Here is a 27,522-nt window from a genome sequence, read left to right as displayed (position 1 = left end):
TTGTGTATTGTCATCATGTCTCTCAGTGTCAGGGTAAACCATTGAAGTGGATATCTTCCCGTGTATGTCCTGTCATAGTTGCTGGGCGCAGAGGTCTCCGTCGGCGAATGGTCCATGAGCTAAGCACTGGGCTGTGGGCCGGGGGAGACTGATGTGTTCAGCAGAGCAGTGTTTTGTGGGCTGATGTATGGACGCCGGCTAGGGCCCCCGCGCAAGACACAGAATTATTGGCTTGGCGTGGATGCATTTGTTAAGAGAACAATATATGAAAGGAACGTGCGTTTGTTGTCTCTAGTGCGCCGGATCAGCCGCTGGAGATAATGACATTGTCCTGTAAATAAACATGCATGAGGATCATATTAATTTTATCTGGCATTGATCACTGAGCAAGGCTGGATAAAATTAGCTCCAGTTGTAATGGTAGGTTATAGTATACATGTGTTTGTTAGCTAGCTAGGTTATTCTAAATTATGGTGTCTTGTCTTTCTATGTCATCACTTCCTATATGTTATCACTTCCTGTATCATTGCCTTGGGCCAGCCCCTTTTACACCTTTTGTTAGTAAATAAAAGACACAGACTGAGCAGGGCGGGGAGGAGTGCTCAGCAAGAATTCAATCAATATGGTAACACCTGGGTCTGTCTGTGACTGTGGCTAAAGGAATAGGGATTTACCTTTTTCCTTACACAAACTTTGATGCGAGCTGATTGCAACTATTAATATTTCTACAACAGGATGGACGGGCCATTTTTATTTTATTGGGGTGTGACGTGTTCAAATGTGGAAACCTATATTTCGTGTGAGGGGTGTGTATGTTGTGTTTTCACATGTGAAGGGGCTTGCAATAAATAAGAAAAAAAAACGGTAAAAAGAATTTGTAAAAAAAAAATCTTCTGCAAATAAACTGTATTTTCTGCACAAAAAAAACCTTGCAAATTGAGCAGACGCGATCAGTAATGGACACTACTGATCGGTGCTCAGTGGTTGCAAAATGCACGTACGCAGATGGTGCGTTCGTGCAAAAATCTAAACTGACACTAAGTGAAATTTATATATATATATATATATACAGTACAGACCAAAAGTTTGGACACACCTTCTCATTCAAAGAGTTTTCTTTATTTTCATGACTATGAAAATTGTAGATTCACACTGAAGGCATCAAAACTATGAATTTACACATGTGGAATTATATACATAGCAAAAAAGTGTGAAACAACTGAAAATAAGTCATATTCTAGGTTCTTCAAAGTAGCCACATTTTGCTTTGATTACTGCTTTGCACACTCTTGGCATTGTCTTGATGAGCTTCAAGAGGTAGTCACCTGAAATGGTCTTCCAACAGTCTTGAAGGAGTTCCCAGAGATGCTTAGCACTTGTTGGCCCTTTTGCCTTCACTCTGCGGTCCAGCTCACCCCAAACCATCTCGATTGAGTTCAGGTCCGGTGACTGTGGAGGCCAGGTCATCTGGCGCAGCACCCCATCACTCTCCTTCATGGTCAAATAGCCCTTACACAGCCTGGAGGTGTGTTTGGGGTCATTGTCCTGTTGAAAAATAAATTATAGTCCAACTAAACGCAAACCGGATGGAATAGCATGCCGCTGCAAGATGCTGTGGTAGCCATGCTGGTTCAGTATGCCTTCAATGTTGAATAAATCCCCAACAGTGTCAACAGCAAAGCACCCCCACACCATCACACCTCCTCCTCCATGCTTCACGGTGAGAACCAGGCATGTAGAGTCCATCCATTCACCTTTTCTGCATCGCACAAAGACACGGTGGTTGGAACCAAAGATCTCAAATTTGGACTCATCAGACCAAAGCACAGATTTCCACTGGTCTAATGTCCATTCCTTGTGTTCTTTAGCCCAAACAAGTCTCTTCTGCTTGTTGCCTGTCCTTAGCAGTGGTTTCCTAGCAGATATTCTACCATGAAGGCCTGATTCACACAGTCTCCTCTTAACAGTTGTTCTAGAGATGTGTCTGCTGCTAGAACTGTGTGTGGCATTGGCCTGGTCTCTAATCTGAGCTGCTGTTAACCTGCGATTTCTGAGGCTGGTGACTCGGATGAACTTATCCTCCACAGCAGAGGGGACTCTTGGTCTTCCTTTCCTGGGGCGGTCCGCATGTAAGCCAGTTTCTTTGTAGCGCTTGATGGTTTTTGTGGCTGCACTTGGGGACACTTTCAAAGTTTTCCCAATTTTTTGGACTGACTGACCTTCATTTCTTAAAGTAATGATGGCCACTCGTTTTTCTTTACTTAGCTGCTTTTTTCTTGCCATAATACAAATTCTAACAGTATATTCAGTAGGACTATCAGCTGTGTATCCACTTGACTTCTCCACAACGCAACTGATGGTCCCAACCCCATTTATAAGGCAAGAAATACCACTTATTAAACCTGATAGGGCACACCTGTGAAGTGAAGACCATTTCAGGTGACTACCTCTTGAAGCTCATCAAGAGAATGCCAAGAGTGTGCAAAGCAGTAATCAAAGCAAAAGGTGGCTACTTTGAAGAACCTAGAATATGACATATTTTCAGTTGTTTCACACTTTTTTGTTATGTATATAATTCTACATGTGTTAATTCATAGTTTTGATGCCTTCAGTGTGAATCTACAATTTCCATAGTCATGAAAATAAAGAAAACTCTTTGAATGAGAAAGTGTGTCCAAACTTTTGGTCTGTACTGTATATATATATATATATATATATATATATATATATGTTGTGGGGACTCGCTCTGGTAGACAGGATTAGCAGACGCAGTATAGAGGCAACAACAAGTTCTTTGGATCAAACAGTTCAGTGTTTTATTCACACTTTAGGCAAGTGACAAAACAAGCAGTCATAATCAAACAAAAAGTCACCTTGCGGTGTTGGTGGTAATTCACACCATGGGGCAATTCTGCCTCAAACTGTTCTTGCTGATAGTAGCACCAACCTGTTTTCACGCCAAACAGGTAGCAAGCCTTCACCCAGACACAAGGCTCCCAGATCACAATACAGAGACATGGCTTCTGAGCCCAGCTGCCTATTCAAGGCCAGCCAGGTGCAGGCCAAAACCTAGACTGGCGGGAAGGAACAGGGATGGAGGATGGTTTAGGGATCTGGAACAGCTGCAAATGAAAGAAAAATCAGTGCAGCAATTCCAGATGTTATTCTTTTCTTCTTTCTTCTTTTTTTCTTCTTTCAGCAGAAAAGGGTTAAAGCACTGTGTTGGTGCACCACAAGTCCCAGCAAGCCAACAGCAGCACAGAAAAGTACAGAACCTCTCTGCACCAGCTAGAATGGCTGCATGCAGGGAGGTTCTGTCCTTTCCTGTGTAGCTATAGTGCTGCCATTGGCTGGAGCGTTGTTCTAGCCAATCACAGCGCTGGCAGGGGACCCCAAACACTGGTGTTCCCTGCCTCAACTCGGTGGAGACCGGTGCTGACCAGTTCAGCACCGGTCACCTCCCACTGACCTCCCCCCTCCCCGCCCCGAAGCTGTATACAGCTTCCGGCGCAGCGATGTGCCAGTCTTCATTGACCAGCCAATCGCAGCGCTTGGAGATGCAGGGGGGAGCAGTGCAGCGCCATGCGGCCCTTAACCGGCATTGCTGCCTGCCGGTAAGAAGCAGCCATGGTGCCCCGATTCCTCCACAATAGTTCCCCAGAGCCCGACGGACCTTGTGACATACATGTACATCACTGGTCTTTAAGTCCTGTCCAGATATGACGTACATGTACATCAAGGGTCCTTATGGGGTTAAACTTGTCCTATAAATACATATAATTTATATGGATTGGTAGATGCTTCTTTCACTAAACATTTCTTCAGTAATACAGATCTGTAAGCAAGCTCTGATAAAATACTCATCAAACATCTTCCTACAAAGAACCAAAAATTGCCACAACTATGGGATACACGATCCCTAACTGGTCACTCTCATCACAGAGTACACAACTAAGCCTTTGGTAGACCACTAAATATTGCACCTATAAATCACTACCAGACTGCTTATAATGGAATATCAATTTATTACACAATTCCAAAAGACATAAATAACTTACATATAAAAATGGTAAAAAGAGGATGCAAGTGCAGGGAAAATGGCAACACCTGGAGGGAGACCACAGCAGATAAACAGTTCATACAGATGCCCATATGCTAAGTACAAATAATTAAAGTGCAAGTGTATAAGAAACATACAAAAGTCAATTAGACAAAGAACAGTTACCCATGTTGTGCTCCCTCCAAAATAACGCGAGCCCCGACGCACGTTTCGGCGTACCTTCGTCTGGGGGTGGCGTCATCACTGAGGAACACAGCTTAAATACACCAACCAGCCAATTGTCATCAATCTACGATGGAATTACCTAAAAAACCTGTGGCTCGCATAGGATTTCATATGCACCGCGTCCGAGGACATCGAGGAATCATGTGGTTGTGGCTTATCACGTGATTGAATCACATGATCGCAACTGCGAACACGTGATGATGACGTCGGCATAGGATCGGGTCAAGACTATCGCGAGACCATGCTCCCAATATTTGTATTGCGCATGTCAGCCCTGTTTGCTGTTACAAATGAATCACGTAATGTATAAACCATGTGGACACAGAAAAGGGACAAAAATGAAAGAAAAGGCAGAGAAAGAAGGGGGCGGCCACCCAAGAGTAGAAAGACTAGATGCAAGATTGAAACTTATGCATATTTCATTAGGTGCTTAAATCCATAATAGCAAGTAGATTTAAATATGCTAAGTAATAATAAAAATAATCACTGGAAAAAATATGAATAATAATAGTATATATAACAAAATTATATATATGAAATCAAAAGTACAAAAATTATAATAAAAATAAAAATAAAGAATAAGGTGTCAAAAACAATATAATACATAAATGAAAATACACGAAAAAAAATATCACATAGTGACAATTAAAACCATCAATAACCAATATAATATCATTAAATAATGTGTTGAAGAATGATTATAATAATACTAATACAAATAAAAGTGACATAATTATCATGAATACCTAATCGTGTTTTCATCAATATAAATTAATGTGTGAACAGCTTACAGATTTGTGAGTGATTGCTAAAACTATATGAAAAAAATTAAATGAATTGATAACTACTATCCTTATCACTACTCCTTTACTAAAGTGACGTGGTGTGAAAAAATGTGACATGTGACAGTGATGGTGAAAATTATGAAAATAATCTAAAAAAACTAACAAATGCAATAATAATGGCAAAGAAGAAAAAAATAAAGGGAATCTGTCACCTGCGTTTAGCGTTTTAAGCTTTCAACATTGCCATGTTCAATAAAGTATCTTATTTCCTGCAGTGGTCTTCTTACTTTATTTCGTTTTGTCATTTTGATAAAAAAAAAGATCTTTTTCTGATATGCTAATGAAGCTCCAAGGTGCCCAGAGGGGCGTTTTTTTTCCTCACTGGAGCCCAGTGATGCCCCCCTGCAGTGCCCAGCCTGCCTTAATTTGAAGCTCAAGAACGCCTCCTGATCCTGAAATAACCTCCCACAGCCCCAGCAAACGGTTCCGCCCCCTCGCCACATCATTTTCTACCTTCAAAAAATGCTACGTTCTTCTTCCTGTTGGCCGCCAGAAATCTCAAGGGCAACAGCCTCAAAAGTCTCACTGGGCAAGCGCCAAGCCCAGTGACGTAATCTGAGCGCTGTTGCCTCAGGAGCTTGATGATCGTGCAGGAGCAGGCCGCAGGAGCAGGCTGGATTTCTGGCATCCGACAGGAAGAAGAACGGGGCATTTCTTGAAGGTAGAAGATGACGTGGCGAGGGGGTGGAACCATTTTCCGGGGCTGTGGGAGGTTATTTCAGGATCAGCTGCATGCGACTGCTGGCTACAAACATGGGTCCTCTATCTGAACATTGGTCGGATTGCTCAAAACCTGAGGGATGAAATTAACCCTTGTGGGCTCAATTTAAAGAATGAAACTTTGGTTTTCAAACACTGTTGTAAGTCCCAAGACTGAACAAAGACTTCTGTGAGGTACCTTGCTACCATGAGATCATTACCGTAGGCATTGGTCAAGTTGTTGTGAACAGTGCTTAAACTTTGGGGTCCTTTTACATATACAGATTATCTGCTGGTAAATAAGCGCTGATGGATGATATAGTATGCCAATTGGCACTGATTTAGTACATTTAAAGTGAGTGATTATTAGTGCGATCGTTCTTCCCCATTCAGTTTACATTTATTGACAGCACAAATGGAGGTGTGCTGCTGACAAAAGATCACGTTTATGCCTGCATACAATATATGATCGCTAGGGATGAGCGAACTCGAACTGTATAGTTCGGGTTCGTACCGAATTTTGGGGTGTCCGTGACACGGACCCGAACCCGGACATTTTCGTAAAAGTCCGGGTTCGGGTTCGGTGTTCGTCGCTTTCTTCGCGCTTTTGTGACGCTTTCTTGGCGCTTTTTGAAAGGCTGCAAAGCAGCCAATCAACAAGCGTCATACTACTTGCCCCAAGAGGCCATCACAGCCATGCCTACTATTGGCATGGCTGTGATTGGCCAGAGCACCATGTGACCCAGCCTCTATTTAAGCTGGAGTCACATAGCGCCGCCCGTCACTCTGCTCTGATTAGCGTAGGGAGAGGTTGCGGCTGCGACAGTAGGGCGAGATTAGGCAGATTAACTCCTCCAAAGGACTTGATTAACTGATCGATCTGCAGCTGTGGATCATTGAGCTGCTGATCCTCAATTGCTCACTGTTTTTAGGCTGCCCAGACCGTTTGTCAGTCACATTTTTCTGGGGTGATCGGCGGCCATTTTGTGTCTTGTGGTGCGCCAGCACAAGCTGCGACCAAGTGCATTTAACCCTCAATGGTGTGGTTGTTTTTTGGCTAAAGCTTACATCAGGGTGAAGCTGTCACACCAAGTGCATTTAACCAGCAATAGTCTGTTTATTTTTTGGCCATATACTACATCAGGGGCAAGCTGCGCCTGTCACCAAGTGCATTTAACCCTCAATGGTGCGTTTGTTTTTTGGCTAAAGCCTACATCAGGGTGAAGCTGTCACACCAAGTGCATTTAACCAGCAATAGTCTGTTTATTTTTTGGCCATATACTACATCAGGGGCAAGCTGCGCCCGTCACCAAGTGCATTTAACCCTCAGTAGTGTGGTTGGTCAAGCTATCACACCAAGTGCATTTAACCAGCAATAGTCTGTTCATTTTTTGGCCATATACTAAATCAGGGGCAAGCTGCGCCCGTCACCAAGTGCATTTAACCAGCAATAGTCTGTTCATTTTTTGGCCATATACTACATCAGGGGCAAGCTGCGCCCGTCACCAAGTGCATTTAACCCTCAGTAGTGTGGTTGGTCAAGCTGTGACACCAAGTGCATTTAACCAGCAATAGTCTGTTCATTTTTTGGCCATATACTACATCAGGGGCAAGCTGCGCCCATCACCAAGTGCATTTAACCAGCAATAGTGTGGTTATTTTTTGGCCATATCCCAGTCTAATTCTGTCACTAAATCCATACCGGTCACCCAGCGCCTAAATACTAGGCCTCAAATTTATATCCCGCTAAATCTCTCGTTACCGCTGTCCTGTTGTGGCTGGGAAAGTTATTTAGTGTCCGTCAAAGCACATTTTTTGTTCTGGGTTGAAATACAATTCCCAATTTAGCAATTTAAAAATTTAGTGGTTTCTGCTGTATCAGAGCTATTTGAAATCTATCCCTAAAAGGGTAGATCATATTGAAGGTGCACATAGGGACATTCAGAATAACTTCACACACCCGCTACTGTGCATTTCCAAGTCTAATTCTGTCACTAAACCCATACCTGTCACCCAGCGCCTAAATACTAGGCCTCAAATTTATATCCAGCTAAATCTGTCCTTAGTGCTGTAGCTGGGCGAGTTATTTAGTGTCCGTTCAAGCACATTTCTTGTTCTGGGTTGAAATACAATTCCCAATTTAGCAATTTCATAATTTAGTGGTTTCTGCTATATCAGAGCTATTTGAAATCTATCCCTAAAAGGGTATATAATATTCAAGGTGCACATTGGGTCATTCAGAATAACTTCACACACACCCGCTACTGTGTATTTCCAAGTCTAATTCTGTCACTAAACCCATACCTGTCACCCAGCGCCTAAATACTAGGCCTCAAATTCATATCCAGCTAAATCTGTCGTTAGTGCTGTAGCTGGGCGAGTTATTTAGTGTCCGTTCAAGCACATTTCTTGTTCTGGGTTGAAATACAATTCCCAATTTAGCAATTTCATAATTTAGTGGTTTCTGCTATATCAGAGCTATTTGAAATCTATCCCTAAAAGGGTAGATCATATTGAAGGTGCACATAGGGACATTCAGAATAACTTCACACACCCGCTACTGTGCATTTCCAAGTCTAATTCTGTCACTAAACCCATACCTGTCACCCAGCGCCTAAATACTAGGCCTCAAATTTATATCCAGCTAAATCTGTCCTTAGTGCTGTAGCTGGGCGAGTTATTTAGTGTCCGTTCAAGCACATTTCTTGTTCTGGGTTGAAATACAATTCCCAATTTAGCAATTTCATAATTTAGTGGTTTCTGCTATATCAGAGCTATTTGAAATCTATCCCTAAAAGGGTATATAATATTCAAGGTGCACATTGGGTCATTCAGAATAATTTCACACACACCCGCTACTGTGTATTTCCAAGTCTAATTCTGTCACTAAACCCATACCTGTCACCCAGCGCCTAAATACTAGGCCTCAAATTTATATCCAGCTAAATCTGTCCTTAGTGCTGTAGCTGGGCGAGTTATTTAGTGTCCGTTCAAGCACATTTCTTGTTCTGGGTTGAAATACAATTCCCAATTTAGCAATTTCATAATTTAGTGGTTTCTGCTATATCAGAGCTATTTGAAATCTATCCCTAAAAGGGTATATAATATTCAAGGTGCACATTGGGTCATTCAGAATAACTTCACACACACCCGCTACTGTGTATTTCCAAGTCTAATTCTGTCACTAAACCCATACCTGTCACCCAGCGCCTAAATACTAGGCCTCAAATTCATATCCAGCTAAATCTGTCGTTAGTGCTGTAGCTGGGCGAGTTATTTAGTGTCCGTTCAAGCACATTTCTTGTTCTGGGTTGAAATACAATTCCCAATTTAGCAATTTCATAATTTAGTGGTTTCTGCTATATCAGAGCTATTTGAAATCTATCCCTAAAAGGGTAGATCATATTGAAGGTGCACATAGGGACATTCAGAATAACTTCACACACCCGCTACTGTGCATTTCCAAGTCTAATTCTGTCACTAAACCCATACCTGTCACCCAGCGCCTAAATACTAGGCCTCAAATTTATATCCAGCTAAATCTGTCCTTAGTGCTGTAGCTGGGCGAGTTATTTAGTGTCCGTTCAAGCACATTTCTTGTTCTGGGTTGAAATACAATTCCCAATTTAGCAATTTCATAATTTAGTGGTTTCTGCTATATCAGAGCTATTTGAAATCTATCCCTAAAAGGGTATATAATATTCAAGGTGCACATTGGGTCATTCAGAATAACTTCACACACACCCGCTACTGTGTATTTCCAAGTCTAATTCTGTCACTAAACCCATACCTGTCACCCAGCGCCTAAATACTAGGCCTCAAATTTATATCCAGCTAAATCTGTCCTTAGTGCTGTAGCTGGGCGAGTTATTTAGTGTCCGTTCAAGCACATTTCTTGTTCTGGGTTGAAATACAATTCCCAATTTAGCAATTTCATAATTTAGTGGTTTCTGCTATATCAGAGCTATTTGAAATCTATCCCTAAAAGGGTAGATCATATTGAAGGTGCACATAGGGACATTCAGAATAACTTCACACACCCGCTACTGTGCATTTCCAAGTCTAATTCTGTCACTAAACCCATACCTGTCACCCAGCGCCTAAATACTAGGCCTCAAATTTATATCCAGCTAAATCTGTCCTTAGTGCTGTAGCTGGGCGAGTTATTTAGTGTCCGTTCAAGCACATTTCTTGTTCTGGGTTGAAATACAATTCCCAATTTAGCAATTTCATAATTTAGTGGTTTCTGCTATATCAGAGCTATTTGAAATCTATCCCTAAAAGGGTATATAATATTCAAGGTGCACATTGGGTCATTCAGAATAACTTCACACACCCGCTACTGTGCATTTCCAAGTCTAATTCTGTCACTAAACCCATACCTGTCACCCAGCGCCTAAATACTAGGCCTCAAATTTATATCCAGCTAAATCTGTCCTTAGTGCTGTAGCTGGGCGAGTTATTTAGTGTCCGTTCAAGCACATTTCTTGTTCTGGGTTGAAATACAATTCCCAATTTAGCAATTTCATAATTTAGTGGTTTCTGCTATATCAGAGCTATTTGAAATCTATCCCTAAAAGGGTATATAATATTCAAGGTGCACATTGGGTCATTCAGAATAACTTCACACACACCCGCTACTGTGTATTTCCAAGTCTAATTCTGTCACTAAACCCATACCTGTCACCCAGCGCCTAAATACTAGGCCTCAAATTCATATCCAGCTAAATCTGTCGTTAGTGCTGTAGCTGGGCGAGTTATTTAGTGTCCGTTCAAGCACATTTCTTGTTCTGGGTTGAAATACAATTCCCAATTTAGCAATTTCATAATTTAGTGGTTTCTGCTATATCAGAGCTATTTGAAATCTATCCCTAAAAGGGTAGATCATATTGAAGGTGCACATAGGGACATTCAGAATAACTTCACACACCCGCTACTGTGCATTTCCAAGTCTAATTCTGTCACTAAACCCATACCTGTCACCCAGCGCCTAAATACTAGGCCTCAAATTTATATCCAGCTAAATCTGTCCTTAGTGCTGTAGCTGGGCGAGTTATTTAGTGTCCGTTCAAGCACATTTCTTGTTCTGGGTTGAAATACAATTCCCAATTTAGCAATTTCATAATTTAGTGGTTTCTGCTATATCAGAGCTATTTGAAATCTATCCCTAAAAGGGTATATAATATTCAAGGTGCACATTGGGTCATTCAGAATAACTTCACACACACCCGCTACTGTGTATTTCCAAGTCTAATTCTGTCACTAAACCCATACCTGTCACCCAGCGCCTAAATACTAGGCCTCAAATTTATATCCAGCTAAATCTGTCCTTAGTGCTGTAGCTGGGCGAGTTATTTAGTGTCCGTTCAAGCACATTTCTTGTTCTGGGTTGAAATACAATTCCCAATTTAGCAATTTCATAATTTAGTGGTTTCTGCTATATCAGAGCTATTTGAAATCTATCCCTAAAAGGGTAGATCATATTGAAGGTGCACATAGGGACATTCAGAATAACTTCACACACCCGCTACTGTGCATTTCCAAGTCTAATTCTGTCACTAAACCCATACCTGTCACCCAGCGCCTAAATACTAGGCCTCAAATTTATATCCAGCTAAATCTGTCCTTAGTGCTGTAGCTGGGCGAGTTATTTAGTGTCCGTTCAAGCACATTTCTTGTTCTGGGTTGAAATACAATTCCCAATTTAGCAATTTCATAATTTAGTGGTTTCTGCTATATCAGAGCTATTTGAAATCTATCCCTAAAAGGGTATATAATATTCAAGGTGCACATTGGGTCATTCAGAATAACTTCACACACCCGCTACTGTGCATTTCCAAGTCTAATTCTGTCACTAAACCCATACCTGTCACCCAGCGCCTAAATACTAGGCCTCAAATTTATATCCAGCTAAATCTGTCCTTAGTGCTGTAGCTGGGCGAGTTATTTAGTGTCCGTTCAAGCACATTTCTTGTTCTGGGTTGAAATACAATTCCCAATTTAGCAATTTCATAATTTAGTGGTTTCTGCTATATCAGAGCTATTTGAAATCTATCCCTAAAAGGGTATATAATATTCAAGGTGCACATTGGGTCATTCAGAATAACTTCACACACACCCGCTACTGTGTATTTCCAAGTCTAATTCTGTCACTAAACCCATACCTGTCACCCAGCGCCTAAATACTAGGCCTCAAATTCATATCCAGCTAAATCTGTCGTTAGTGCTGTAGCTGGGCGAGTTATTTAGTGTCCGTTCAAGCACATTTCTTGTTCTGGGTTGAAATACAATTCCCAATTTAGCAATTTCATAATTTAGTGGTTTCTGCTATATCAGAGCTATTTGAAATCTATCCCTAAAAGGGTAGATCATATTGAAGGTGCACATAGGGACATTCAGAATAACTTCACACACCCGCTACTGTGCATTTCCAAGTCTAATTCTGTCACTAAACCCATACCTGTCACCCAGCGCCTAAATACTAGGCCTCAAATTTATATCCAGCTAAATCTGTCCTTAGTGCTGTAGCTGGGCGAGTTATTTAGTGTCCGTTCAAGCACATTTCTTGTTCTGGGTTGAAATACAATTCCCAATTTAGCAATTTCATAATTTAGTGGTTTCTGCTATATCAGAGCTATTTGAAATCTATCCCTAAAAGGGTATATAATATTCAAGGTGCACATTGGGTCATTCAGAATAACTTCACACACACCCGCTACTGTGTATTTCCAAGTCTAATTCTGTCACTAAACCCATACCTGTCACCCAGCGCCTAAATACTAGGCCTCAAATTTATATCCAGCTAAATCTGTCCTTAGTGCTGTAGCTGGGCGAGTTATTTAGTGTCCGTTCAAGCACATTTCTTGTTCTGGGTTGAAATACAATTCCCAATTTAGCAATTTCATAATTTAGTGGTTTCTGCTATATCAGAGCTATTTGAAATCTATCCCTAAAAGGGTAGATCATATTGAAGGTGCACATAGGGACATTCAGAATAACTTCACACACCCGCTACTGTGCATTTCCAAGTCTAATTCTGTCACTAAACCCATACCTGTCACCCAGCGCCTAAATACTAGGCCTCAAATTTATATCCAGCTAAATCTGTCCTTAGTGCTGTAGCTGGGCGAGTTATTTAGTGTCCGTTCAAGCACATTTCTTGTTCTGGGTTGAAATACAATTCCCAATTTAGCAATTTCATAATTTAGTGGTTTCTGCTATATCAGAGCTATTTGAAATCTATCCCTAAAAGGGTATATAATATTCAAGGTGCACATTGGGTCATTCAGAATAACTTCACACACACCCGCTACTGTGTATTTCCAAGTCTAATTCTGTCACTAAACCCATACCTGTCACCCAGCGCCTAAATACTAGGCCTCAAATTTATATCCTGCTAAATCTCTCGTTAACGCTGTCCTGTTGTGGCTGGGAAAGTTATTTAGTGTCCGTCAAAGCACATTTTTTGTTCTGGGTTGAAATACAATTCCCAATTTAGCAATTTCATAATTTAGTGGTTTCTGCTATATCAGAGCTATTTGAAATCTATCCCTAAAAGGGTATATAATATTCAAGGTGCACATTGGGTCATTCAGAATAACTTCACACACACCCGCTACTGTGTATTTCTAAGTCTAATTCTGTCACTAAACCCATACCTGTCACCCAGCGCCTAAATACTAGGCCTCAAATTTATATCCCGCTAAATCTCTCGTTAACGCTGTCCTGTTGTGGCTGGGAAAGTTATTTAGTGTCCGTCAAAGCACATTTTTTGTTCTGGGTTGAAATACAATTCCCAATTTAGCAATTTCATAATTTAGTGGTTTCTGCTATATCAGAGCTATTTGAAATCTATCCCTAAAAGGGTATATAATATTCAAGGTGCACATTGGGTCATTCAGAATAACTTCACACACACCCGCTACTGTGTATTTCTAAGTCTAATTCTGTCACTAAACCCATACCTGTCACCCAGCGCCTAAATACTAGGCCTCAAATTTATATCCTGCTAAATCTCTCGTTAACGCTGTCCTGTTGTGGCTGGGAAAGTTATTTAGTGTCCGTCAAAGCACATTTTTTGTTCTGGGTTGAAATACAATTCCCAATTTAGCAATTTCATAATTTAGTGGTTTCTGCTATATCAGAGCTATTTGAAATCTATCCCTAAAAGGGTATATAATATTCAAGGTGCACATTGGGTCATTCAGAATAACTTCACACACACCCGCTACTGTGTATTTCTAAGTCTAATTCTGTCACTAAACCCATACCTGTCACCCAGCGCCTAAATACTAGGCCTCAAATTTATATCCTGCTAAATCTCTCGTTAACGCTGTCCTGTTGTGGCTGGGAAAGTTATTTAGTGTCCGTCAAAGCACATTTTTTGTTCTGGGTTGAAATACAATTCCCAATTTAGCAATTTCATAATTTAGTGGTTTCTGCTATATCAGAGCTATTTGAAATCTATCCCTAAAAGGGTATATAATATTCAAGGTGCACATTGGGTCATTCAGAATAACTTCACACACACACGCTTCTGTGCATTTCCAAGTCTAATTCTGTCACTAAATCCATACCGGTCACCCAGCGCCTAAATACTAGGCCTCAAATTTATATCCTGCTAAATCTCTCGTTAACGCTGTCCTGTTGTGGCTGGGAAAGTTATTTAGTGTCCGTCAAAGCACATTTTTTGTTCTGGGTTGAAATACAATTCCCAATTTAGCAATTTCATAATTTAGTGGTTTCTGCTATATCAGAGCTATTTGAAATCTATCCCTAAAAGGGTATATAATATTCAAGGTGCACATTGGGTCATTCAGAATAACTTCACACACACACGCTTCTGTGCATTTCCAAGTCTAATTCTGTCACTAAATCCATACCGGTCACCCAGCGCCTAAATACTAGGCCTCAAATTTATATCCCGCTGAATTTGAATACAATACATTGGGCCAAATAATATATTTGTTGTTGTGGTGAACCATAACAATGAGAAAAACATCTAGTAAGGGACGCGGACGTGGACATGGTCGTGGTGGTGTTAGTGGACCCTCTGGTGCTGGGAGAGGACGTGGCCGTTCTGCCACATCCACACGTCCTAGTGTACCAACTACCTCAGGTCCCAGTAGCCGCCAGAATTTACAGCGATATATGGTGGGGCCCAATGCCGTTCTAAGGATGGTAAGGCCTGAGCAGGTACAGGCATTAGTCAATTGGGTGGCCGACAGTGGATCCAGCACGTTCACATTATCTCCCACCCAGTCTTCTGCAGAAAGCGCACAGATGGCGCCTGAAAACCAACCCCATCAGTCTGTCACATCACCCCCATGCATACCAGGGAAACTGTCTCAGCCTCAAGTTATGCAGCAGTCTCTTATGCTGTTTGAAGACTCCGCTGGCAGGGTTTCCCAAGGGCATCCACCTAGCCCTTCCCCAGCGGTGAAAGACATAGAATGCACTGACGCACAACCACTTATGTTTCCTGATGATGAGGACATGGGAATACCACCTCAGCATGTCTCTGATGATGACGAAACACAGGTGCCAACTGCTGCGTCTTTCTGCAGTGTGCAGACTGAACAGGAGGTCAGGGATCAAGACTGGGTGGAAGACGATGCAGGGGACGATGAGGTCCTAGACCCCACATGGAATGAAGGTCGTGCCACTGACTTTCACAGTTCGGAGGAAGAGGCAGTGGTGAGACCGAGCCAACAGCGTAGCAAAAGAGGGAGCAGTGGGCAAAAGCAGAACACCCGCCGCCAAGAGACTCCGCCTGCTACTGACCGCCGCCATCTGGGACCGAGCACCCCAAAGGCAGCTTCAAGGAGTTCCCTGGCATGGCACTTCTTCAAACAATGTGCTGACGACAAGACCCGAGTGGTTTGCACGCTGTGCCATCAGAGCCTGAAGCGAGGCATTAACGTTCTGAACCTGAGCACAACCTGCATGACCAGGCACCTGCATGCAAAGCATGAACTGCAGTGGAGTAAACACCTTAAAACCAAGGAAGTCACTCAGGCTCCCCCTGCTACCTCTTCTGCTGCTGCCGCCTTGGCCTATTCTGCTGCTGCCGCCTCGGCCTCTTCCTCCGCCTCTGGAGGAACGTTGGCACCTGCCGCCCAGCAAACAGGGGATGTACCACCAACACCACCACCACCACCTCCGTCACCAAGCGTCTCAACCATGTCACACGCCAGCGTTCAGCTCTCCATCTCACAAACATTTGATAGAAAGCGTAAATTCCCACCTAGCCACCCTCGATCCCTGGCCCTGAATGCCAGCATTTCTAAACTACTGGCCTATGAAATGCTGTCATTTAGGCTGGTGGACACAGACAGCTTCAAACAGCTCATGTCGCTTGCTGTCCCACAGTATGTTGTTCCCAGCCGGCACTACTTCTCCAAGAGAGCCGTGCCTTCCCTGCACAACCAAGTATCCGATAAAATCAAGTGTGCACTGCGCAACGCCATCTGTAGCAAGGTCCACCTAACCACAGATACGTGGACCAGTAAGCACGGCCAGGGACGCTATATCTCCCTAACTGCACACTGGGTAAATGTAGTGGCAGCTGGGCCCCAGGCGGAGAGCTGTTTGGCGCACGTCCTTCCGCCGCCAAGGATCGCAGGGCAACATTCTTTGCCTCCTGTTGCCACCTCCTCCTTCTCGGCTTCCTCCTCCTCTTCTTCCACCTGCTCATCCAGTCAGCCACACACCTTCACCACCAACTTCAGCACAGCCCGGGGTAAACGTCAGCAGGCCATTCTGAAACTCATATGTTTGGGGGACAGGCCCCACACCGCACAGGAGTTGTGGCGGGGTATTGAACAACAGACCGACGAGTGGTTGCTGCCGGTGAGCCTCAAGCCCGGCCTGGTGGTGTGTGATAATGGGCGAAATCTCGTTGCAGCTCTGGGACTAGCCAATTTGACGCACATCCCTTGCTTGGCGCATGTGCTGAATTTGGTGGTGCAGAAGTTCATTCACAACTACCCCGACATGTCAGAGCTGCTGCATAAAGTGCGGGCCGTCTGTTCGCGCTTCCGGCGTTCACATCCTGCTGCTGCTCGCCTGTCTGCGCTACAGCGTAACTTCGGCCTTCCCGCTCACCGCCTCATATGCGACGTGCCCACCAGGTGGAACTCCACCTTGCACATGCTGGACAGACTGTGCGAGCAGCAGCAGGCCATAGTGGAGTTTCAGCTGCAGCACGCACGGGTCAGTCGCACTACAGAACAGCACCACTTCACCACCAATGACTGGGCCTCCATGCGAGACCTGTGTGCCCTGTTGCGCTGTTTCGAGTACTCCACCAACATGGCCAGTGGCGATGACACCGTTATCAGCGTTACAATACCACTTCTATGTCTCCTTGAGAAAACACTTAGGGCGATGATGGAAGAGGAGGTGGCCCAGGAGGAGGAGGAGGAGGAGGAAGAGGGGTCATTTTTAGCACTTTCAGGCCAGTCTCTTCGAAGTGACTCAGAGGGAGGTTTTTGGCAACAGCAGAGGCCAGGTACAAATGTGGCCAGCCAGGGCCCACTACTGGAGGACGAGGAGGACGAGGATGAGGAGGAGGTGGAGGAGGATGAGGATGAAGCATGGTCACAGCGGGGTGGCACCCAACGCAGCTCGGGTCCATCACTGGTGCGTGGCTGGGGGGAAAGGCAGGACGATGACGATACGCCTCCCACAGAGGACAGCTTGTCCTTACCCCTGGGCAGCCTGGCACACATGAGCGACTACATGCTGCAGTGCCTGCGCAACGACAGCAGAGTTGCCCACATTTTAACCTGTGCGGACTACTGGGTTGCCACCCTGCTGGATCCACGCTACAAAGACAATGTGCCCACCTTACTTCCTGCACTGGAGCGTGATAGGAAGATGCGCGAGTACAAGCGCACGTTGGTAGACGCGCTACTGAGAGCATTCCCAAATGTCACAGGGGAACAAGTGGAAGCCCAAGGCCAAGGCAGAGGAGGAGCAAGAGGTCGCCAAGGCAGCTGTGTCACGGCCAGCTCCTCTGAGGGCAGGGTTAGCATGGCAGAGATGTGGAAAACTTTTGTCAACACGCCACAGCTAACTGCACCACCACCTGATACGCAACGTGTTAGCAGGAGGCAACATTTCACTAACATGGTGGAACAGTACGTGTGCACACCCCTCCACGTATTGACTGATGGTTCGGCCCCATTCAACTTCTGGGTCTCTAAATTGTCCACGTGGCCAGAGCTAGCCTTTTATGCCTTGGAGGTGCTGGCCTGCCCGGCAGCCAGCGTTTTGTCTGAACGTGTATTCAGCACGGCAGGGGGCGTCATTACAGACAAACGCAGCCGCCTGTCTACAGCCAATGTGGACAAGCTGACGTTCATAAAAATGAACCAGGCATGGATCCCACAGGACCTGTCCGTCCCTTGTCCAGATTAGACATTAACTACCTCCCCATAACCATATATTATTGGACTCCAGGGCACTTCCTCATTCAATCCTATTTTTATTTTCATTTTACCATTATATTGCGAGGCTACCCAAAGTTGAATGAACCTCTCCTCTGCCTGTGTGCTAGGCCTAAATATATGCCAATGGACTGTTGCAGTGGTGGCTGACATGAAGCCTGATTCTCTGCTATGACATGCAGACTAATTCTCTGCTGACATGAAGCCAGATTGTCTGTTACGGGACCTCTCTCCTCTGCCTGGGTGCTGGGCCTAAATTTATGACAATGGACTGTTGCAGTCGTGGCTGACGTGAAGCCTGATTCTCTGCTATGACATGCAGACTGATTCTCTGCTGACATGAAGCCAGATTGTCTGTTACGGGACCTCTCTGCTCTGCCTGTGTGCTAGGCCTAAATATATGCCAATGGACTGTTGCAGTGGTGGGTGACGTGAAGCCTCATTCTCTGCTATGACATGCAGACTGATTCTCTGCTGACATGAAGCCAGATCGTCTGTTACGGGACCTCTCTGCTCTGCCTGTGTGCTAGGCCTAAATATATGCCAATGGACTGTTGCAGTGGTGGGTGACGTGAAGCCTCATTCTCTGCTATGACATGCAGACTGATTCTCTGCTGTCATGAAGCCAGATTGTCTGTTACGGGACCTCTCTGCTCTGCCTGTGTGCTAGGCCTAAATATATGCCAATGGACTGTTGCAGTGGTGGGTGACGTGAAGCCTCATTCTCTGCTATGACATGCAGACTGATTCTCTGCTGACATGAAGCCAGATTGTCTGTTACGGGACCTCTCTCCTCTGCCTGTGTGCTAGGCCTAAATATATGCCAATGGACTGTTGCAGTGGTGGCTGACGTGAAGCCTCATTCTCTGCTATGACATGCAGACTGATTCTCTGCTGACATGAAGCCAGATCGTCTGTTACGGGACCTCTCTGCTCTGCCTGTGTGCTAGGCCTAAATATATGCCAATGGACTGTTGCAGTGGTGGGTGACGTGAAGCCTCATTCTCTGCTATGACATGCAGACTGATTCTCTGCTGTCATGAAGCCAGATTGTCTGTTACGGGACCTCTCTGCTCTGCCTGTGTGCTAGGCCTAAATATATGCCAATGGACTGTTGCAGTGGTGGGTGACGTGAAGCCTCATTCTCTGCTATGACATGCAGACTGATTCTCTGCTGACATGAAGCCAGATTGTCTGTTACGGGACCTCTCTCCTCTGCCTGTGTGCTAGGCCTAAATATATGCCAATGGACTGTTGCAGTGGTGGCTGACGTGAAGCCTCATTCTCTGCTATGACATGCAGACTAATTCTCTGCTGACATGAAGCCAGATTGTCTGTTACGGGACCTCTCTCCTCTGCCTGGGTGCTGGGCCTAAATTTATGACAATGGACTGTTGCAGTGGTGGCTGACGTGAAGCCTGATTCTCTGCTATGACATGCAGACTGATTCTCTGCTGACATGAAGCCAGATCCTCTGTTACGGGACCTCTCTCCTCTGCCTGGGTGCTGGGCCTAAATTTATGACAATGGACTGTTGCAGTGGTGGCTGACGTGAAGCCTGATTCTCTGCTATGACATGCAGACTGATTCTCTGCTGTCATGAAGCCAGATTGTCTGTTACGGGACCTCTCTGCTCTGCCTGTGTGCTAGGCCTAAATATATGCCAATGGACTGTTGCAGTGGTGGGTGACGTGAAGCCTCATTCTCTGCTATGACATGCAGACTGATTCTCTGCTGACATGAAGACAGATTCTCTGTTACGGGACCTCTCTCCTCTGCCTGTGTGTGTGCTGGGCCTAAATATATGCCAATGGACTGTTGCAGTGGTGGCTGACGTGAAGCCTCATTCTCTGCTATGACATGCAGACTGATTCTCTGCTGACATGAAGCCAGATTCTCTGTTACGGGACCTCTCTCCTCTGCCTGGGTGCCGGGGCCTAAATATCTGAGAATGGACTGTTCCAGTGGTGGGTGACGGGAAGCCAGATTCTCTGCTATGGAACCTCTCTCCAATTGATTTTGGTTAATTTTTATTTATTTAATTTTTATTTTAATTCATTTCCCTATCCACATTTGTTTGCAGGGGATTTACCTACATGTTGCTGCCTTTTGCAGCCCTCTAGCTCTTTCCTGGGCTGTTTTACAGCCTTTTTAGTGCCGAAAAGTTCGGGTCCCCATTGACTTCAATGGGGTTCGGGTTCGGGACGAAGTTCGGATCGGGTTCGGATCCCGAACCCGAACATTTCCGGGATGTTCGGCCGAACTTCTCGAACCCGAACATCCAGGTGTTCGCTCAACTCTAATGATCGCTTCCTGATTAGTGGGCATGTTTACACAGGGTCATTATTAGGAACAGAGAGGAGTGAATCAATTCTACATGAATCAAATTCCACATGAATTTTCCACAGGTTTCTGTTTTCAGGAAACTCAAAACCTTAAGGACTCATCCCGCACGAATTGCTCAAAATTGCATCCACAATTTTACAGATCAGAGGACAGAGAAGATGAGAAAGGGTTACATGACGCCGGGCAGCGACTCAGCTCAGCCTTAATGCCGTACAGGCAGCCTCAGCCAATGAAACGGGACCATGTATAAGATCCCAACCTGGAAATGTATGTGTTTTCTTAGGTTAAAATAAGAAAATACATCTGACATAGAGATGTTAAAACACAGTAGATAGTTTAGTGTAGGTGAGCGTGTTTCACACTAGAAGACAATAGATTTACAATTAATAAATAGCGAGATTTTAGAGAGAGGAGTCAGATAATGAGTGTGCCATTGTATTAGTCAGAAAGGCTAAGGCAGGTAGCACAGCTAATGCTCTACAATTCAATTTCATATTAATGTTAATTCTTATCACATAATTCACAATCACAAATATCCTACAATATTACACTGTATTAATCTTGGTGCTGATATGCCTGCCATATTGTTCTGCATCACAGTTATAGAGCAATCATCCTGGACTCTGTCCAGGTGACCATTTTTTCTTTAGACATTGTTTCAAATGTAATTACATTTATTATTTTGCTCTTGTCCTGCATCACAGTTTTACAGCAATTACAATTGGCTCTTTATTTTCAAAATATTTTTCATTTACATTTATTAGATCATATTAAATAAATCCTTTTGCCCAAAGTGTGCCTGACATACTGTTCTGTGTCACTGTTATACGGCAATTATACGTGACTCTGTCCAGGTGACATTTTTTTTTTCCAAAAATGTTTTCATTTAACTTTAAGAAATAAATCCTGTTGCTCATAGTATGTCTGGCATATTGTTCTGCGTCATACTAAACCAACAATAACATCAGCAACAATACAGTACACTTTTAGTTGATAGACTTTGTGACTTCTAATTGTTTTTCTTCGTAACTGTAGTCTTAAAAATAAAACGTCTGGGGAAAAAGCAATGTGGCAATGGACAGAGCAATGTATCATGGCATCAGCCCTCCAGCCAGTTGTGTCTTGCCTCTAGTAGGCAATGGTGTATTATTGCGGAGGAAGCTAATGACGATTTGGATTGGATAGCTTACTTATCATCTCATTCAACATCCCCCACAAAAGGATACATTTTTTAACTCTTGGTGAAAACAAACCATTTCTTCTTCTGATATTATCTGCCCCCATATAGGCATCATTTTTAACCTTTTTTATTTTAAATGCATAAATAATCTGACATTGCAATGTGCTTTTAAAAGAGGCCTGTTACCACAGTCTACAGACCGAAAGACTCAAAGACAACCTTGGGGGTTATTATTACATTCTACTTGGAGCCTAACAATCCCATAATCCTCCACACTCTTTGCTCTGTTTCAGAGAAAGTATGTGAGGCCATAACCCAGCAAAAAGGCATCAACTGGCCAACACACTAGTAACTCCTTGAAACATTGAGCATGAATATAAGAAACACAAAAATGTCATATGTTTGTCACAACTGGTGGCTAGAAGACACAAAATGAGATCAATGGAAGACCAAAATTTTGGTGTAAGCAAATTATCGTTATTGTTACTGACGTTAACAAAAAAATATATGTGGTAACCCTTTAAAACATAACGTTTATTCAATCAATCAATAAAATAAGCCCCACCACTGTGAATGGTGAACAAGGTGCATATACACTGTGAATTAGAGACCAGTAGCATACAAGGTGCGTATACACTGTGAATTAGAGACCAGTAGCATACAAGGTGCGTATACACTGTGAATTAGAGACCAAGGAAAGCATGTTAACAATTAACAGTGTATACGCATCTTGTATGCTACTGGTATTCATATTCACCATTCACAGTGGTGGGGCTTATTTTATTGAATGATTGAATAAACGTTATGTTTTAAAGGGTTACCATATATATTTTTTTTATCTATCCCAGGTACCTCGCTTTGCAAGGTTAGATCCCCTTACAGGGTCAATTCTCTTCCTTGCGTGCTATACATATATTTTTACTGACATTAACTCAATTAATAAAAACAACACAGAAATGCAAAGTCCTATGTTTACCAACTGAATGAGACTGAATTGCAGAAAACTGTAATATCAGAAGCAGTCGCTACGAAATATACAGCTCTGTGGCTAGTAAACAATGAAGGGGATGCAGCGCTTGTCAGAGCACCACAGTCCCATCAATCAGCTGATTGCTAGGGGTGCTGGAAGTTGGACTCCCTCTGATCTGATATTGATGGCCTCCCCTAAGCAGATTGCATCAATATCAAAGCCCCGGAAAATCCATCCAACATGAGTCAGCTGTCAGATTGAACACTTATTTGTCCATAGGTGGAATGACAATATTGGTAAGGTAAAAAGAAGTGTGGAACATGGATATTACCATGATCTGTCATTATTATAGATAATTTCTCAAATATGACACCAACTACACTTAAAAGGGATTGTCTCATCATGGACAATGGGGGCATATTGCTAGGATATGCCCCCATTGTCTTATAGGTGTGGTTCCCTCTGCTGGGACCCGCACCTATATCGAGAATGGAGCCCCAAAAGTGAAGGAGAGCGTATGAGCAGCAGCCCTCCATTCATTTTCTATGGGGCCGGCAAAAATAGTCGAGCGCTGGCTTGGCTATTTCCGTCGGCCTCATAGAAAGGAATGGGAGCAGGGGCCATGCATGCGCGGTATGCTCCCATTCACTTTTATGGGGAGCCAGCTTGGTGGTGGCTGGACTGGAGTCCTCCAGCCACCACCTTGCCGGGCTCCGTTCTCGATAGAGGACCTATAACACAATGGGGGCATATCGCTAGACAACCCCTTTAAGCAATAACCAAAAATATCCATCATGTCTGATTAAGTTCTTAACAGATATCCACATTAGCTCATCATCTGACATTACTTTTAAAGAGGAGGAGTCACAATATTATAAGCAAATAAGAGGCTGCCGCACTCGTCACTTTCACCATGGCCTGTTCATGCCCACAGGGAACAGCAGGAGGGTGGCGGGTACGGACTGCAGACCTAACAAGTGAGCATATATTTTTTTTATTTATTTGTCTGTATCCCCTCACTGATTTCCTCTTCTGCTCTACTGAGGATAGCAAAAGTGAGTAAGAAATATTTGCATTAAGCTTCTGTAACTCAATCTACAGTCTAGTGATATTCAGACATAAATCCACGTCTGACTACCTCAATATCCTCATCTATTTGCTTGTTCCACCAACTCCACCTGAGCGGGACATGAATCTTCATGTACAAAGTTTCTTCAAGTTTCTTCTTTAATACGACAAATTGTTGCAGCTTTTGGTCAGATCTTCACAGATATTTTTATTTATCTGTTTACAGACTTTGTCAAGGCTTCTGATGGAAGACGTGAGATTTTTCCTTTCAGTGTTTCCTTTCACCTTTCTTGCCCCAAAACTCCACAAGCCGATAGTTAAAAAAGGAGGAATTATATTCCAACCCGCTCTCTCCAGCTCTAATTAAAATCGACTTCAATGAAAAGTTTTCCGCTTCCAATACAGGCTGCAAGGCATCATTCATGCTGCAGAGTATCTCCAGCTCGCTTTACTGCGTTTCAATGGTTTGCAAAAAGATACTGTCTTTCAAACACTAAGCGGCTAGTTGCGAAGCCTGGAGGACTCCTCTGTCACATCAAGGAATTGTGTTTTTTTTTTATCCATTCCTATGTCATCTGTAAGAATTTGAAGTTTTTTAACAACCAGCTCAAAAGAAACTTTTCTGGATCTAAAGATGCAGCCGTAGAAGAACAAGAAGAAGACGTAAGACAAATGCCAGTAAGACAGAGAGTAAATAGATGATTGTTTGGTGAAATTCTGATATTTCTCCCCTTACACAGGAGCTGGGTTCATTAAGACCTTGCACATCAATAGAGACAAGTTGTCTTCTCACCTTTCGTGGAATTTGCCTGCATTTAATAACATCTTTTTTTGAGGAACATAAAAGTGTTTTTGGTGTTGGGTCTTTATTTCTCCCTTTGATTACAAGGTCTTATTTTTTTTACCTGCCACTCGGAGCCCACAAAGATTTTTCTTTTTGTTTGTTTGGAGAAAACAGACAAATAGAATGAACGGTCGGATTAATTGCTCATCTCGGATAATGTGGCAGCAAGCAACAAGTGGACATACCGTATTTTATGGCAACAATTCAAAAGCATTCCATTTAATGAAGAGCTCTGTTTTTTGTTTTTTAAACAACTTGCCTTTAAGATCACACTTCAAACTGTTTAGGAATTCCTTCAAATATTTCCCATGTCTGCTTGAATTACTGTAACCCCCGACCAGCAATCAGAATTGAAATCTTCTAGTTGATCCTCAGTTCTACTGCTTGGCTCAACCATCTCTTCTCACAATTCATTTTTCCCCTCCATACATCTCTGCATTAATCACCAAATATCACGCTAAACCCAACTTGCGATCCAAAGACAGTTGCCTTCTCTCCACATAAGATCCCACCTATTTAGAGAAGTCATAATCTACCATCATCAAGTCAGTATCACCTCTCTAATCTTCTTTACAGCTTGTCCTACCCGGTCTTTGGCGAGGGAAGAAAACTTTTGATGGTGGTCCCCAGCAGATCATAACAGCCTTTCCATAAAAATAACACCAGTGCCATAAACTGTATTCTACTGTTGCCCCTGGGAGAGCCGTCATGGTGAATTTGGTGTCCCTCTACTTGCTCTTTTCTATTATCCGAATAGCCACAGCTTGTAAAGGAAGGGATTTGGATATTAATGGGCTTTCCCACCATGGGACATTTTTTTCCAACATTAACAGCCCTTATAAATGTTATTAACAGACTGTCACGGCCGTAGGCAGGGACACGCACATACACAGTGAGCCCTAACTTGTACCCAGCCCACTGACCCTGCCTACTTGCAGAACAAGTCCTAGGCAACAAGTCCACAACTGGTCGACGTTCTCTATACTGGTAAGTGCAGAGATACAATCCAAGTGCCTGTAGAACTGCAGGTACCTGTTCACACACAGGACACACAAACAAACGCCAAGGGAAGTCGAACCAGAAACATTCAAACCAGGAGATCAATACCAACAGAATTACAAAGCGGAAGGAGGGAGCAATAACAAGCCAAGGGTCAATACCGGACATGAAGAAGGTTCAGAATCGCTAAGCAGAGAGAGAGGTCAATGTAAAGCCGAGGTCAAATCCAAAAGCAACAGTTAAATATACACAGGTAGCAGAGCACAGCAAGGAAAACCTATAACTGGCAAAGGTGATTGCCAGTTGCAGCCTTAAACAGGGAGCTAATCACCTGAGCGCTGACATCACCGGGGGGCGTAGCTCAGGTGGGACCTAAGGGAACGTGGTCAAAACGTGATTAAGAGGGGATGTGCCCTATGCAGCATCGCGAAGGACATGGCCTAAATGTCATGAGAGGGGCGTGGCCTAAACACGGAGTCACCAAGGGGCATGGCATGACAGCACGTCTGGCACCTCGCTGCTGTGTCCGAGCCCCAGACTGCAGCGCTAGAGCTCGGACAAGCAAGTTGGTGACACAGACACTTTAAGGTTGCGTTCACATGCGACAGATTTTGTTGCCGAAAATTTGTGTGACTAAATATAAGTTCCATTCATCTGAAAAAGGTTTATAAAAATCCATGTGTTTCCCGCCAAAACAAACCCCTTCAGATGAATGAAACTGATTTTCAGTTGCAGAAATTTTGCAAAAGAAATCAGCTGCATGAGAAGGTACTCTAATGCTAGCGAACTACTGTGATGTTCATTAAACTGGCCTTCTATGGCTCAGGTATCCTGCTGGTTAGTGTTGGACTTGGGTTCTGGGCCCACCAGAAGAATTTATTCTTGGGGCCTGTTGTAGAAATATTATCTGTTGTAGAAATACTAATATTAGAAATCTGCTCTCCAATGTCTTTGTGCAAGGAAAGGTAAAAATCTCAACCGCAGGCAGCCAAAGGTGTTTTTATGTTAAGTTCTGCTGAGCAACTGTCCCGCCCTGCTCAATCTGTTCACTTTTATTTACTCACAAAACGTGTAAAAGGTGCTGTCCCATAACAAGGATGCAGGAAGTGATGACATACAGGAAGTGATGACATAGGAAGACAAGACACCATCATTTAGAATACCTTAGCCAACAAACACATGTATGCAATAACCTACCATTACCACTGGAGTTCATTTTATCTAGCCTTGCTCAGTGATCAATGCCAGATAAAGTTACTATGATCCTCATGCATGTTTATTTACAGGACAACGTCATTATCTCCAGCGGCTGATCAGGCGCACTAGAGACAACAAACGCACGTTCCTTTCATATATTGTTCTCTTAACAAATGCATCCACGCCAAGCCAATAAATCTGTGTCTTGTGCGGGGGCCCTAGCCGGCGTCCATACATCAGCCAACAAAACACTGCTCTGCTGAACACATCAGTGTCCCCCCGGCCCACAGCCCAGTGCTTAGCACATGGATCATTCGCCGACGGAGACCTCTGCGCCCAGCAGCTGTGACAGGACATACACGGGAAGATATCCACTCCAATGGTTTACCCTGACACTGAGAGACATGATGACAATACACAATATATTAGAAACACATCCTAATAAAATTTCCACAACAGGGCCCCACCCCTATTTCATCAATAATATCTAATAGGTTTTGAATCAAAGAAACCGCCACCATTAAAATTAATGCATCATTAGAAAATGACCTATTGTTTAAATCACATTTTTGTGTTAGGCCTCTTTCACACTTGCGTTGTCCGGATCCGGCGTGTACTCCACCGGAAAAACGCAAGT

The sequence above is a fragment of the Bufo gargarizans genome, chromosome 2, assembly GCF_014858855.1.
Source record: "Bufo gargarizans isolate SCDJY-AF-19 chromosome 2, ASM1485885v1, whole genome shotgun sequence".
Taxonomy (NCBI): domain Eukaryota; kingdom Metazoa; phylum Chordata; class Amphibia; order Anura; family Bufonidae; genus Bufo; species Bufo gargarizans.
The sequence above is the reverse complement of the archived record's forward strand: the minus strand, read 5'-3'. Positions refer to the sequence as shown.